At 33.6% G+C, this 12700-nt stretch overlaps 1 protein-coding gene across 1 annotated transcript in view; it reads left to right on the top strand.

Annotated features, from left to right (window-relative positions):
* The first annotated feature begins 2828 nt into the window (after window positions 1-2828).
* Window positions 2829-12700, top strand: part of LOC134242769 (bone morphogenetic protein 2-like) — a 31051-nt gene continuing 21179 nt past the window's right edge. Inside the window, exon 1 of the mRNA XM_062724892.1 lies at window positions 2829-3012. The gene's annotated coding sequence lies outside the window, so the exon portion shown is untranslated. The remainder of the gene's footprint in view (window positions 3013-12700) is intronic.

Here is a 12700-nt window from a genome sequence, read left to right as displayed (position 1 = left end):
ATGGTTTATTTATGTCCAACACCGTTTATGTTAGGTACTTCGTATGCTGCTTTTTATGTCCGAAAAAAATTTTTTTTTTCCCTTATTTTTAAAATATTAATCAAAATAGAGATTTTACGTAAAAAATTATTTCACATGTCTTTTTTTCAGTAGAGACAGTGACTTGAATGTAAAACACTATTTTTTTTCTTAGAATTATTACCAAGCTGTGCCGTTTTAATAATAGATGAGCTGAATAAATTTCGAATTTCAAAATTGTATCTTTTTTTTTCACAGAATTTAAGATTTATTGATTGATTGTTATTGTTTAACGCCGAGTCGGCAATATTTCAGCCATATTTCGCGATTAGAAGAAATTGCTTAATTATGAGAAAGACATACTTGAGTTAAAGTACCATCTTAACTTTTATTTTTTACATACAAGGTGCTATAAATACGAAGACTTTTACGACAAGCTATATTTAGCTGGCAGTTCTGTCAAGACGTTCTTAAATGATTTCATTCAAAAGTACACATACATCATAGTAAAATGACTTTAATATCTTAAAGGAATATTCCTTTTTATTTTTGAACATTAATTTACACAATAAAATGGGAACTAACATTTAAGTTCGAAAAAACAAATTTGCATAATCTTTGATACGTCCTGAGGAAGGCGGAGATTCAATCTCCTATACATCAAGTTAAGGTAAAGTACATTTTTTTTAAATAAAAAAGTAAAAAAAATACTACGGAAATAAGCAGTACATGTACAACAAAAATAGCCATTACATGTTCTACGAAAATAACCATTAAGTGATCTACGAAAATAGCCAATAACATGTACTATGAAAATAACCAATACATGTACTTCGAAAATAACCAATAACAGGCAATACAAAAATAACCAATACATGTACTGCGAAAATAATCATTACATGTTCTACGAAAATAACCAATAACATTTACTGCGAAAATAACCAATACATGTACTACGAAATAACCATTACATGTTCTACGAAAATAACAAATAACATTTACTGCGAAAATAACCAATACAAATTTTACGAAAATAACCTAACAGCTACTAATTATGATGAAACCTGCTTTGATATCGTGCAGAGCATCGATGTACTAATTTCTACTTATTTTACCTTCACTGGTCTGCCATGTTGAAAAATAATCGTCGACTACAACAAATATCTCAAAATTTCAATACCTTATTTCATTTTCATATCTCAAATAAATGACTTTATATCTCAAATTTACAATGACTTGCATCTTCGTTATCAGTTTCGTTTGTGATACTATAAGTCGTCTTAATAAAGAGACAATAATATTGGTCATTTGCGAAATATACGTTTTGGGGTTATTTGAGTTTAGACCATGAATTTTAGAAATTGCTAAGTAAAGAATGGTTATTTGAGTTACATGATGACATTCGTAATACTTCCAAACTCACATAACACTACGTGATTTCTGAATGATTTAAAGAATCGTGTTCGGATGGTAAAACGTGGAAGGTCTGGCACGATAAGAAGGAGCAATGAATACGTTAAAAACAGGCGAATTCATCAGACGCTAAGTTGAAGAACCACCTCGTAATCACTTTCACAAATGATATATTCTTGAAATGAGCTGTTTTAAACATCAGCGCACGCGCACAGCAGGGTTAAATGAGATGATAAAACCCGTCACTTGTCAAAAGCTCCTCGTAAAGCGTTTGTTTACGGCTGCGAAATCAGCTGTTTAGACCACAACAAATATGTAACAATTTCTTTTATTGCACGTTTTTCCATACGTTAACCACCAATTGAGGGTGATTTCGGAGGTATGCTGAAACAAACATTTTTAAAAATAGAATTATAGCATCAGAAACGGTAATATAGATTTTTTTGAAATTTATAAAGCGCGTTTATAGTCGGTCCATCTGTCACAAAATTTAAAATTTGGTCATATCTTTTGAATAAGAAGAGATGGGAATTTCATATTATATATGACCTGTCACAAGACCTTTTCAAATGCACTATGATTTTTTGATTCCTTGACCTTGAAGTTTGACTTACAAAAACTTTAACATTGGTCATAACTTTGGATGAGAAGATTTAGGGCTTTCACATGTATATTACATGCCACAAGACCTTTCTAAATACACTATGATTTAAAATCCTGTGACCTTGACCTTAAAGTTTCACCTACTTTTCAAAAATGTTATTTTTCCTTATAACTTTTGAAAGAGAAGATATAGGGCTTTCATATTTGACATGTGTAACAATATTACCTGTGACAAGATATTTCCGAGCATGCTAAGATTTCTGAACCCTTGACCTTGATCTTCATATTTGACTTAATTTTTAAAAGAAATCAACTTTGGTGATAACTTTTTAATGACATACATTGTATGATAGGACGTTTATATTTAACACATATGCCATAAATAATGACATCTCACCCACAAAGACATCAAAAGCGGGTGACCACAATTCTTTGAATTTGCTTGTTCTGCTATTTACATGCATCGTTACTATCAATAACATATGTATTAGACACTTAATTTCTAATGATAAATACGTTTTTATGATGAATTATATTACAGCATACTAGTAAATCTGTATTTCAAGATATAATATAAATTTTAGCAAGTTTCAATGAAATGTTATGTTTATATCAGATTTCTCATCTCGGTCTACAACAAAGTTGTCTCGGGTCAAAGAATGATGCAAGATGGTTGTACAGAAATAAGGTTATAATGAGCTATGCTATCAGAATGGGGAGAATGCTATATTCTTGACGGTTTAGTGTATAACTCAGGATCTGGGTGTTTATATTTGTTGCGGAAGGTTTCTATGATTTAACGAGTTGTGACAAGGCAGTGACATTGTAGAGATACACAAGCTGTGTTCGACATGGTGAATTGGAGTGATTTCTTTTACTAGAGAACAAGGAACCATCGTTATTTGTTTTTAAGTGTTATAAATGTTTGAACGTGTTTCCAGAGCTTTAGGAATCGAACATGCAACAAAAAGATTCAACGTAAGTTACTTTCTTCACCATATTCCTTAAAACGTTATTTCACACAGTAACAGGACTCGGAAGCACTTATTTAATGATTTAAGAATCGTTATTTCTAAAAAAGTTAATCGTTTTTTTGTATAATTTATAAAAACAATTAAGGCAGTTCATCGTTTTTAAAAGAAACAGAAAGTGAATAAGGATAATGTGATCGGTATCATGCTTGTACCACTGTAAGAGATATCTAACATCAGCAGGATGTAAACTTGAAACACAGCCTTAAGATTTACACTGCGCGGACACAGCGTATTTTTTGTTTCGGTTTATGAGACCTATTAACATACTCGATAGCCTTAATTACGATTTTAATGATGGGAAACATGTTTGAAGCAACAAATAAAAGGCCCCTTGGTTTCATCATTAAACATATCAAGAAACAAACCTTCTGACAGATGGTTGCTTGGCTTTGAACCAAATGATAAGCATGCGCACGTGGCGAAAGGCCGCTTAATCCACAGTTTATGTCTGGTAAATGTTACCGAAATTAATCGGATGTCAAATGTAGAAGATGAAAATAAGCTACTTTCTAAAACATCTTATAAACGTTTATAAGGAAAGAATCTTCTTGTTTTCTTTTGAATGATGGAAAAATATTTTTGAACAATTTCGCTTTCTAACGTTGAACATCATACCGTTAAGGCTACATGTATTTAAAATTTCCTTTCTTGTACATGTATGTGACTGGGTATATTATGATTTTTATGATCTGGGACTCCAGTTTGAACTTGGGAAGGTGTATTCACCTTCTGTTTCGCCTTCTCCTCCTAACAAAATGTTTATGAAACCCGTTTGTCTATCGTAAATATAAATCATTAATCAATTTGGCGGCTATTCCATATACGTTGTTTTACTTCACCAATTACCCGTTTATGCCCAAACTTGGGACTCTGGACTATTGAGCAGCAAGGTAAGGTATCCGAAAGACCCTGTCACCCGTGACTGTCGGACGCTAGGCAGTTTTAATTATACATAGTCAGTAAGGGACCTTATACGGAGTCATACAGGGTGTTAGTGCCAAATGGAATTTGGGCGATGCAAAGCCGAGTCTCAATACGGATTTCCATCTCAAACCCTGTATGATTTGGTATTAGGTTCACTAATAGACTGTGTAAAGAATTTATTCCATTGAAGACCTCTTTAAATATATAAAAAATATCTATGAGTATATTATCAAAATATCAAGATTAATAATCCAATAACAACTAGTGCTAATTGTAACGGGGATAAAATATACCCCAAACGCTCCCCAACTCCCTTTTGGTGCCATATTCCCTGTAATCTCTATCAAATAAGAAATACTTTATGGAATTTAGACTAAATCAAGGTCTTCCCAGAAAAATACAAAATATATTTAAAAATAGGCATTGCACACGTGTTCATGTGCGTAACGACCATATCATCTTGTCTACACTATCTAAAATTTTTATATGCTTATTATCAAAGCATTTAATCAAAAAGTATTAATTTAAGTAGTAATTTAATTTTACTCATTTCACGTGCATAATGACTACACCTTCTTGTAGGAGTCCCTTATATTTATCTATGTTCTGAATCCCATCCTGTTTGGTTGAAAAACAAGGGAGTTGTAGCCATTTGAAGTTTCAGCCAATCAGATTGCAGCACACATGCATGCGCGTGATTTCATAAATTTTTATCTTTATCGTATTGAAGGATATCTAAATGAATGACTATATTTTAAAATTCCAAACATTTTGTCAAAAAACAAAGGAGATATAGCCATATAAAGTTTCAGCCAATCAGATTACAGCACACGTGCATGCTCGTGATTTCATGAATTTTTTTCTATATCATATTTTAGGATATCCTAATGCATGACTATGTTTTAAATTTCAAAGCATTTCGTCTTTAAACAAAGGAGATACAGCCATTTAAAGTTTCAGCCAATCAGGTTGCAGCACGCGCGCATGCGAATGCTTTCATGAATATTTTTATGTATCATGCTGTAGATCTTCATAATGTAGGATTACGTTTAAAATTTCAAAAGATTATGACAAGAAACAAGAAAGATATTGAGACTTTAGTTTCAGCCAATCAGAGCAAAGTGCACCTGCATGCGCGTGAGATCTTGCTATTTTGACCATGCCATCTTGTCTATACTACTAATATATCCATGCATTGCGAGTTTCAAAAAATTCCATCGAGAAATAGAAAAGTTATGACTTCATCCTTATATTGGTAATTTCACATGTTGCGCGTGCGCGCTCTTACCAGCACACATGCATGAACGTGCTTTCATGATAATTTTTATATATCATGGTGTAGATCTCCCTAATGCATGACTAAGTTCAAAATTTCAAAGGATTTTATAAAAAAAACAAGAAAGATATTGAGACTTTAGTTTCAGCCAATCAGAGTGAAGTGCACGTGCATGCGCGTGAGATCTTGCTATTTTGACCATGTCATATTGTCTATGCTACTAATATATCCTTACATTATGAGTTTCAAAACATTTCATCAAAAAATAGAAAAGTTACGGCAATATACATTATATTAGTCATTTCACGTGTTGCACGTGCTCGCTCTTGCAGGCACGTGCACGCAAAATGACCTTTGTTCGGCAACTCTACATTACATGCCTACCAACCCTAAAAAGGTTTCACCTAAGTCGGATGTGTAGTTTACAAGATCATTCGTGGACAAAATTTTCCCAGGAAGAAGAAAAATAATAATAATAATAATAAGAAACAGAGTAAAAACAATATGTTCCCCAACTTCGTTTGGGGAACATAATTAACATAAAATATACCAAGTAACCCCTTGACAGAAACGTGATACAGAGAATTTAAGGGTGTCATATGATTAGCTTTAATCCTATCAGTAATATACAAATTTGTCTGAAGTGGGATAAAGGAACAGCCACTGTTGGTGTTATTTTTCTTAAGTTTGATTGATTTTTGCTGTTTTACGCCGACTCGGCAATATTTCAGCCATATTTCGGCGGTGAAGTCTCTTAAGTTTGAAGCGGCGGCGATTTGAACCAAGGTCTCCCGATCACAAAACGAGCGCTCTACCACTCGCTACTGCAACTGGTTTGAATACAGTACGTCCTAAAATATGGATCGAATGCTTATAAAAATCTGAAAATCAATTTTCACACCTACCTTAGAGTCGAAGTGATTATAATAACATAAATAAAAGCAAATCTTGTTTTTAAAAAATATATAAAAAGAAGTCATCATAATAGAATCTATAAATGTAAATTGTAATTAGGTCATTGCATTTGCATATGGAAAACAAACCTATTATGCAATTCACTAAAAGCCCCTTTGATTCACAAATTTCTCTATGACCCGAACTTTTGAACGAATAATATTTTCATAATCTCTACATGATATCATTACTTCACTTGTTACTTTGCAAAACCTGGAAATCAAAACAGGAAAATTCATGAAGCTCATAAATTTTATAAATGTCACTCTGGTGATGTAATGAAATAAACATTGCAGCAATGTATGAAAGGCATTAAGGTCATTCATTTGAACCGATTTTTAAAAGTTTAATTTAATACACAATTTCGGAGTGCGACAAGGAGGCGTTTTGAGACAATGAGCATCCTGTCTAAAGTCATTAGCATCTGTCACATAATGGATAATGCCAATCTTTTTCTTTTAATATTTGACCCTTTTATCTATTTTTGAATTCAAGCGATGTGGTAATCTCATTGAAATTGGTATGCAAATTTAAAAAACATTAATTTGTTGTTTAAGACTCAATTCTTTTCAATTAAGAATAGAAATATTTACAAATTATAATCAAAATGTATCACAGTTTCTCTTTCATCATTTCGACACATTCAGGTAAAAGGTTATCAAAATGTTATAACTCATTATGTCAATTTGACAAACCTTTTTGCAAACTGAAAGAATGAGGAATTGAATATACAAGAGAGAAAATCTTTGAAATTCACAAGGATGCAAACCGTTTGTGTAATCTCTGGAATTACATTGGTCTGGATTATTGAAGACCATGATGTACCGACTTAACAAACAAATTCTGGCATTGATCGTTAAATAAAAGTTCTTGTTCGTTATGTCTGAAAGACACCTGCGAAATGTGATCTGGATAATGACATTTATTTTGAGCGACCCTGTAACAAACAACAGATACTCAGGGTGAGCTGAAGATCTGAAGGAAACGTGCACACGTTTCGTCATTCTCGTGAAATGTTTATAATGTTCAATATCGCGTGCAAAGAGAAATGCACACAAACCACCTGCAGAATCGTTTAGAAAACAAAATTGTTTACCTAACTCCCAGATGTGCTGCTATGAAATTGATTTCTCGAAGCAGTTTATTCGTATGATTTTCTCCGGATGGCCAAAAGATGTCAAAATATTACCACACGTGCTGTTGGCACACCTTTCTTACAGGTGGTTTCCCGCCAAAATGATTCAATCGTTCATTTAGTGTAAGTTCTAAAATAAAAAATGTCCGTAAATTCCATCCATCCTCCAGTTAAAGTGGTATCGCTGCTCTATATATTTCTTGGCTGAGAATGAAACGTACTCACTGTTTCCTTCTGCATGTGATTTTTCTATCTGTTTTGCAAATCTTTTAAACAGGTTAATAGAATGATAAAACCAAAAAAGATAAAAGAGAGAACATGCAATGGGCCGTGACCGAACCATATCTATAGTAATGTGTTAAAAAGGTGTAAAGATCCCCATCTGGCTCTGCAGTTATAGGAGAAGATTCTCGGAAGGTGCGGGAAAATGCCTCGTTCAATTAAATATGTGGTGGCTAGTACGGAATACCTTAGTATATTATTTGGTATTTGTTTCCTATCTTACTTCTTACAACATAACCCACTATTCTGATCAGGTAAACATACATGAATTAATATCAGGCCAACGTGTTTCTTTGGAATTCTCTTCCTTGTTCACGGCATTACGGTTACGGCCGGTAGTTTTCGTAAAATAAGAATTGCTATATTACTCATTTTTAAAGTACAGGTCGATTAAAATTTCCATACTACCAGTTTCCATTTCTCCTTATTTTCAGAGAACGTGTATTTTTTTTCTTACAATCTACGTATTATTGTGCTATGATGGGTTGGTACCATAAGAAACGTAATTATTCGAAAAACCTCGATACGAGGCGGCACGGGAGACGAAAACTGGCCTACTAAAACGACAATATATCACAAATTCATTGCATATCAGATCATTCATAAGTATGTCTGCTATGCGGAATTAGAATTGTTGACAATGATCGGAATCATATCAATGCTGATTGGAAGATGATGGGATTTTTAATTTTTTTATGGTAGGAAATTGATATGAATATTTTATATACTGCATGTAATAGTTAAATGTTTTATTAAAATCTTTCACCCTCACTAACGTGTTTTAATGTTTGAAAAAGGAGATTTTAACTTTATGTTGTATACGAAATATAAATACATTGTCTGTTTTCATTCTTAACTTTTAAGTCACATAGAAAAAGAACTGACCCGTAATCTATCTTGTGCTCCTAAAATGATTTTTAAACTAGTCAGTTAAAATGCAAATGTTTCGACATTACACATAATCATATACTATTTTAATCATCAGTGCACATTTACTATGTCGTAGTTGTGTAAATCTGTACAAGATTAGGTCTAAAATTAAAATAAGACCTAATTCTCTCACTCAACTCATAGAAAACGGTATGCACTTAATGAATACTCTTTTTTGTTACACTAAGGCAACTATATGCCTATCCATTCAAATTGAAAATTACAAAATTACACAGGGCGAAACAAAAATTAGAACGTGCTTTAAACGTTTGTGATCAATAATCTAAGACGCAACGGCTTCAAGGGCAAAAAACCCCACTCTGCTCGCTGAGATACATCCATTTCTTAATAATTCTTGATTTCACCCTTTTCTTTGGAAAATAATCTATGAAAACGTGGGTTAAGCTTTTTGACAATAATTCAAACCTGTAGATCCAAATGTAATATATCACAAAAATGTCCATTCCTTCACACAACTTTACCAGCATAATGTCTGGCATTTAAGGTATTTTCACTATTTTGTGAATACATATACTGTAGTATAATTGTTACAGAAGTTATTCTACACTTCCGACTGTCTATAACTATATAAAATTTATTTTTTTTTAAATTGTAAAGCAAACTTTCAACTGTTTTTATTCGTAAATTGATTAGAATCTGTTAAATTTCACTTTGTTCACCCAGTCTACAAGTGTAATTCTCCTGATGTTCTCTTTGGGATTCCAAATTAAACAAGAGATGTTTGTAAAACACATATGCCCCCTTCCCCCCATATTATTGAAATCTTTCTAAGTCCATGGGACATAAAAATGGCTCAATCGTACCCAAAAGAGAACTTGGCATAAATATTTTTTAGAATAAATCTGTATACCAAATTTCATTTGAATTTTCAATATCATATTGAATATGTGCAAACTGTGCAAAGAAAATGAAGAGAAACTGAAAATAATTGATTTTTTCTAAGTCCAAGGGACATCATTCTGTCCAAAATGGCTCGATCGTTCCCAAAACAGAGCTTGACCTAAATATTCCTAGGATAAATCTGTATACCAAATTTCACTTCCAATATGTGCAACCTCTGCAAAGAAAATGAACGGAAACTGAAAAAACTGTCCAAGGGACATAACTCTGTCCAAAATGGCCCGATCGTACCCAAAACAGATTTTGACCTAGATATTCTTATGAAAAATTTGTATACCAAATTTAAATTCAATAATATACAACCTCTGCGAATAAAATGTGGAAACTGATGGTGGACCGACAGACAGACAGACCGACAGAAGCAACAAGCAATATGCCCTCCCTTCTTCGAAGAGGGCATGAAAATTGTAAAGATCTTAATAAATATAAATGTTCTATTTAAAAGAATTATTTGTATTCATACACTCAATTCTTCAAGAAAGTGAAAATATAAGTGCTTTACTGATTTCAAAAGAGAGATTTCGTACTAGAAAGCAATTAATGTTTACAAGTATGGATGCATGTACCCTTTGTTACTTGCTGTAAAATTGCTGTAACTTTTTTTGAGGGTAAAAAAAATGCATACGAGTGTATGTCTTCATTATGAATTAAAGGGTATAAGTGAACATTGATTTTCCTTTACCATTAGCCCAGTTCAATTAAATTGACTATACTATTTTTCTTGTAGAACTGCGTCGCCCGCGTGGCGCAGTGGTTAGAGCGTCTGCTCTAGAATCGCAAAGTAAGGAGTTGATCCTTACGTCACGTTTTCGAATCCCACTGTGGGACATGGAGACCGGTCCTTCGGATGAGACCGTACAAACTTAGGTCCTGTATCGCAGTAGGTGCTGGCACGAAAAAGATTCCTCTCTGCTCAATGACCCATAGTGCCGAGTGTCGAGGACCAAATTTGCAGCTTTCCACCGGCAAGTGGTGGCGTCTCCATATCAGTGAAAAATTATCGAGAGGGACGTTAAATAACATACAATCAATCAATCTTATAGAACTGACTGAACATAAAGCCGAATTCAGTTAAAATTGTTAATCTTGAAAAATGCCTGACTCAAGAGTATATTCAAAAGATTTTCCAGGATACTTTCTTGCATGAATAATTATATAGACAGTTTTATCCATCCAGTTAATGTGTATTTGCAACAAATATATCACCGTTTTAGTTTCTTTCCATCATCTTTGATTTTTATTGATATGGACTATCTTCACCTTTGGTGGCAAAAGAACTGTTTGACAGTTATTGTCTGCTGTAGACTAGCCTTTACGCCCCCGCCATGTCATTTAGTGTCCATCGCTGTAACTAGAGCACATGGAAAGACCGTTGACTCAAACAAACTGGGCCTGGTCTATCATGCCAATTGTGGTTAAAACAGAAGATATTAGTAAGGTATTAATTGATGACCCTATTTACGTGTCATTTGTTCGTTAGACATGCCTAATCAATTAGCGGCGCAATGACTCGTGATTTATGACCAAAACTAAATGTTTACACATCGTCGAGGCCTGCACCGGAACAACGAACGCCATTTTCCATTGGAAACTTAAAACCGCAGCTATTTTATACGTTTTGATGTTTGCTCATTGGCGGATTGGTAAACGTTTTTATGTATCTTTGTTGTGTTTTTGTATGCAGTCCGATCTCAAATTGTCTGGGGTTTTGTCGTTGTCTTGTTTTATCCCTGAAACAATTTGACAAGGTCAGGGCTAAGGTCAAACATCTTAATTAACTTACTTATATGACTCTCTTTAAAAAACTTTGCTATTTTCTCTGTTCTCTGTTCTTATAACATACACATGATTCTACGAATCTTTCAGGCATATATTTATATATTGCATCATCTGCGGATGTAAATTTGCAAAGAGCCAAAAGAATATCCCTACGCTGCAGTTTTCATACAGTGTTGCTCTAAATTAATACCATTGTTGGTAAAAACTATGTTTACGTCATTTTAACATTGGTTCAAGCTGTGATGAATGGAATAATTTTAAAGCGACAAAGAAAGCATGGATGTTTCAGTTGCGCGGGGAACATAAAACAGATAAATGGTGATGTACAATAATCTTGTGCTGGTAATCTACGTTAATCTGCTACACATCACATCACTGCAGCTGTCTAGGTGATCAAAAACACGCCTAGCATTGCAACATTTCTGACATGGGGCCCCACCACTGCGCACCTGTACAATGTGCGTAATCAATTGATGGAATTTTTCATATTTCATTCATAAGTTTCTATACACATTTACTCTTTTTTGACAATGTAGACCAACACTTTACCGAGTAATTAAGTTAAAATGGACTGCGAAAAAATTGGTTGAACAAGTTTAAGAACATCATAATTAATTTCTTGTGCATTCAAATTAGTTCAGCCGACGGTATGACACAGCCACATTGGCCCGAACAGTTATTAAGATGCTAATATCAAATAAAGAAATGTCAAATAAGAAACGTAAACCAAGCTAAACAAAGAAAGATGCCCGTCATTGCTGATAGCATCGCGCTTCTAAGTCATCACTGGAAATGTCTATCATGATCGATGTGTGAAAAATAGCAAGATATTAGTTCTTACTTTTATTTATGAAAGTTCTCATGATATTTTAAAAGCAGGTTAAGGTATATAAGTAAATAATGATGAAAAACAGGTGTGCGTTGAAGATATTTGCGCCATCTATCAATTTTGGAATGCAAGCGTCGGACAGCAAGGATTACGAATCAACGTATAATCAGCGCTTAATATACATATCATAGCAACCCAAATATACTTTATCATAATAGAATTGTAATTACAAAATAGTCGGTAACAGTTTGGTTTTGTAAAAAGGTAAAAGCTTGAGAGTTTGCCGGTAAACAGATAAAGACCTTCCCAGCGCACGTGCTTCTCGTTGTACAGGTGTTAAGGTGTTCCTTTTCTGTAAAGCTTGTTTAAAATAAAACGGTAGCATCCATTAAACTCTTTCAATGTGTTTTCCGTCTTCAAATGGCATCAAAGACAGTTTCACTGTTAAACAAGATAATACTGTCACAATTTATCATTCACAGGAAATGCACAATCATCAAAAATGGAAAATACAAAATTCTGTGTTTTGTGCTTTTTAAATACTTGGAACTTAGAGAGTAAGGTCGCATGTACCCGAAAAAAGAACTCTATTAACTGACTTG

The sequence above is a fragment of the Saccostrea cucullata genome, unplaced genomic scaffold (genome assembly GCF_032062105.1).
Source record: "Saccostrea cucullata isolate Sc308-1 unplaced genomic scaffold, CSIRO_AGI_Scuc_v1 ctg907, whole genome shotgun sequence".
In the NCBI taxonomy this organism is placed as follows: domain Eukaryota; kingdom Metazoa; phylum Mollusca; class Bivalvia; order Ostreida; family Ostreidae; genus Saccostrea; species Saccostrea cuccullata.
The sequence above is the reverse complement of the archived record's forward strand: the minus strand, read 5'-3'. Positions and strand labels throughout refer to the sequence as shown.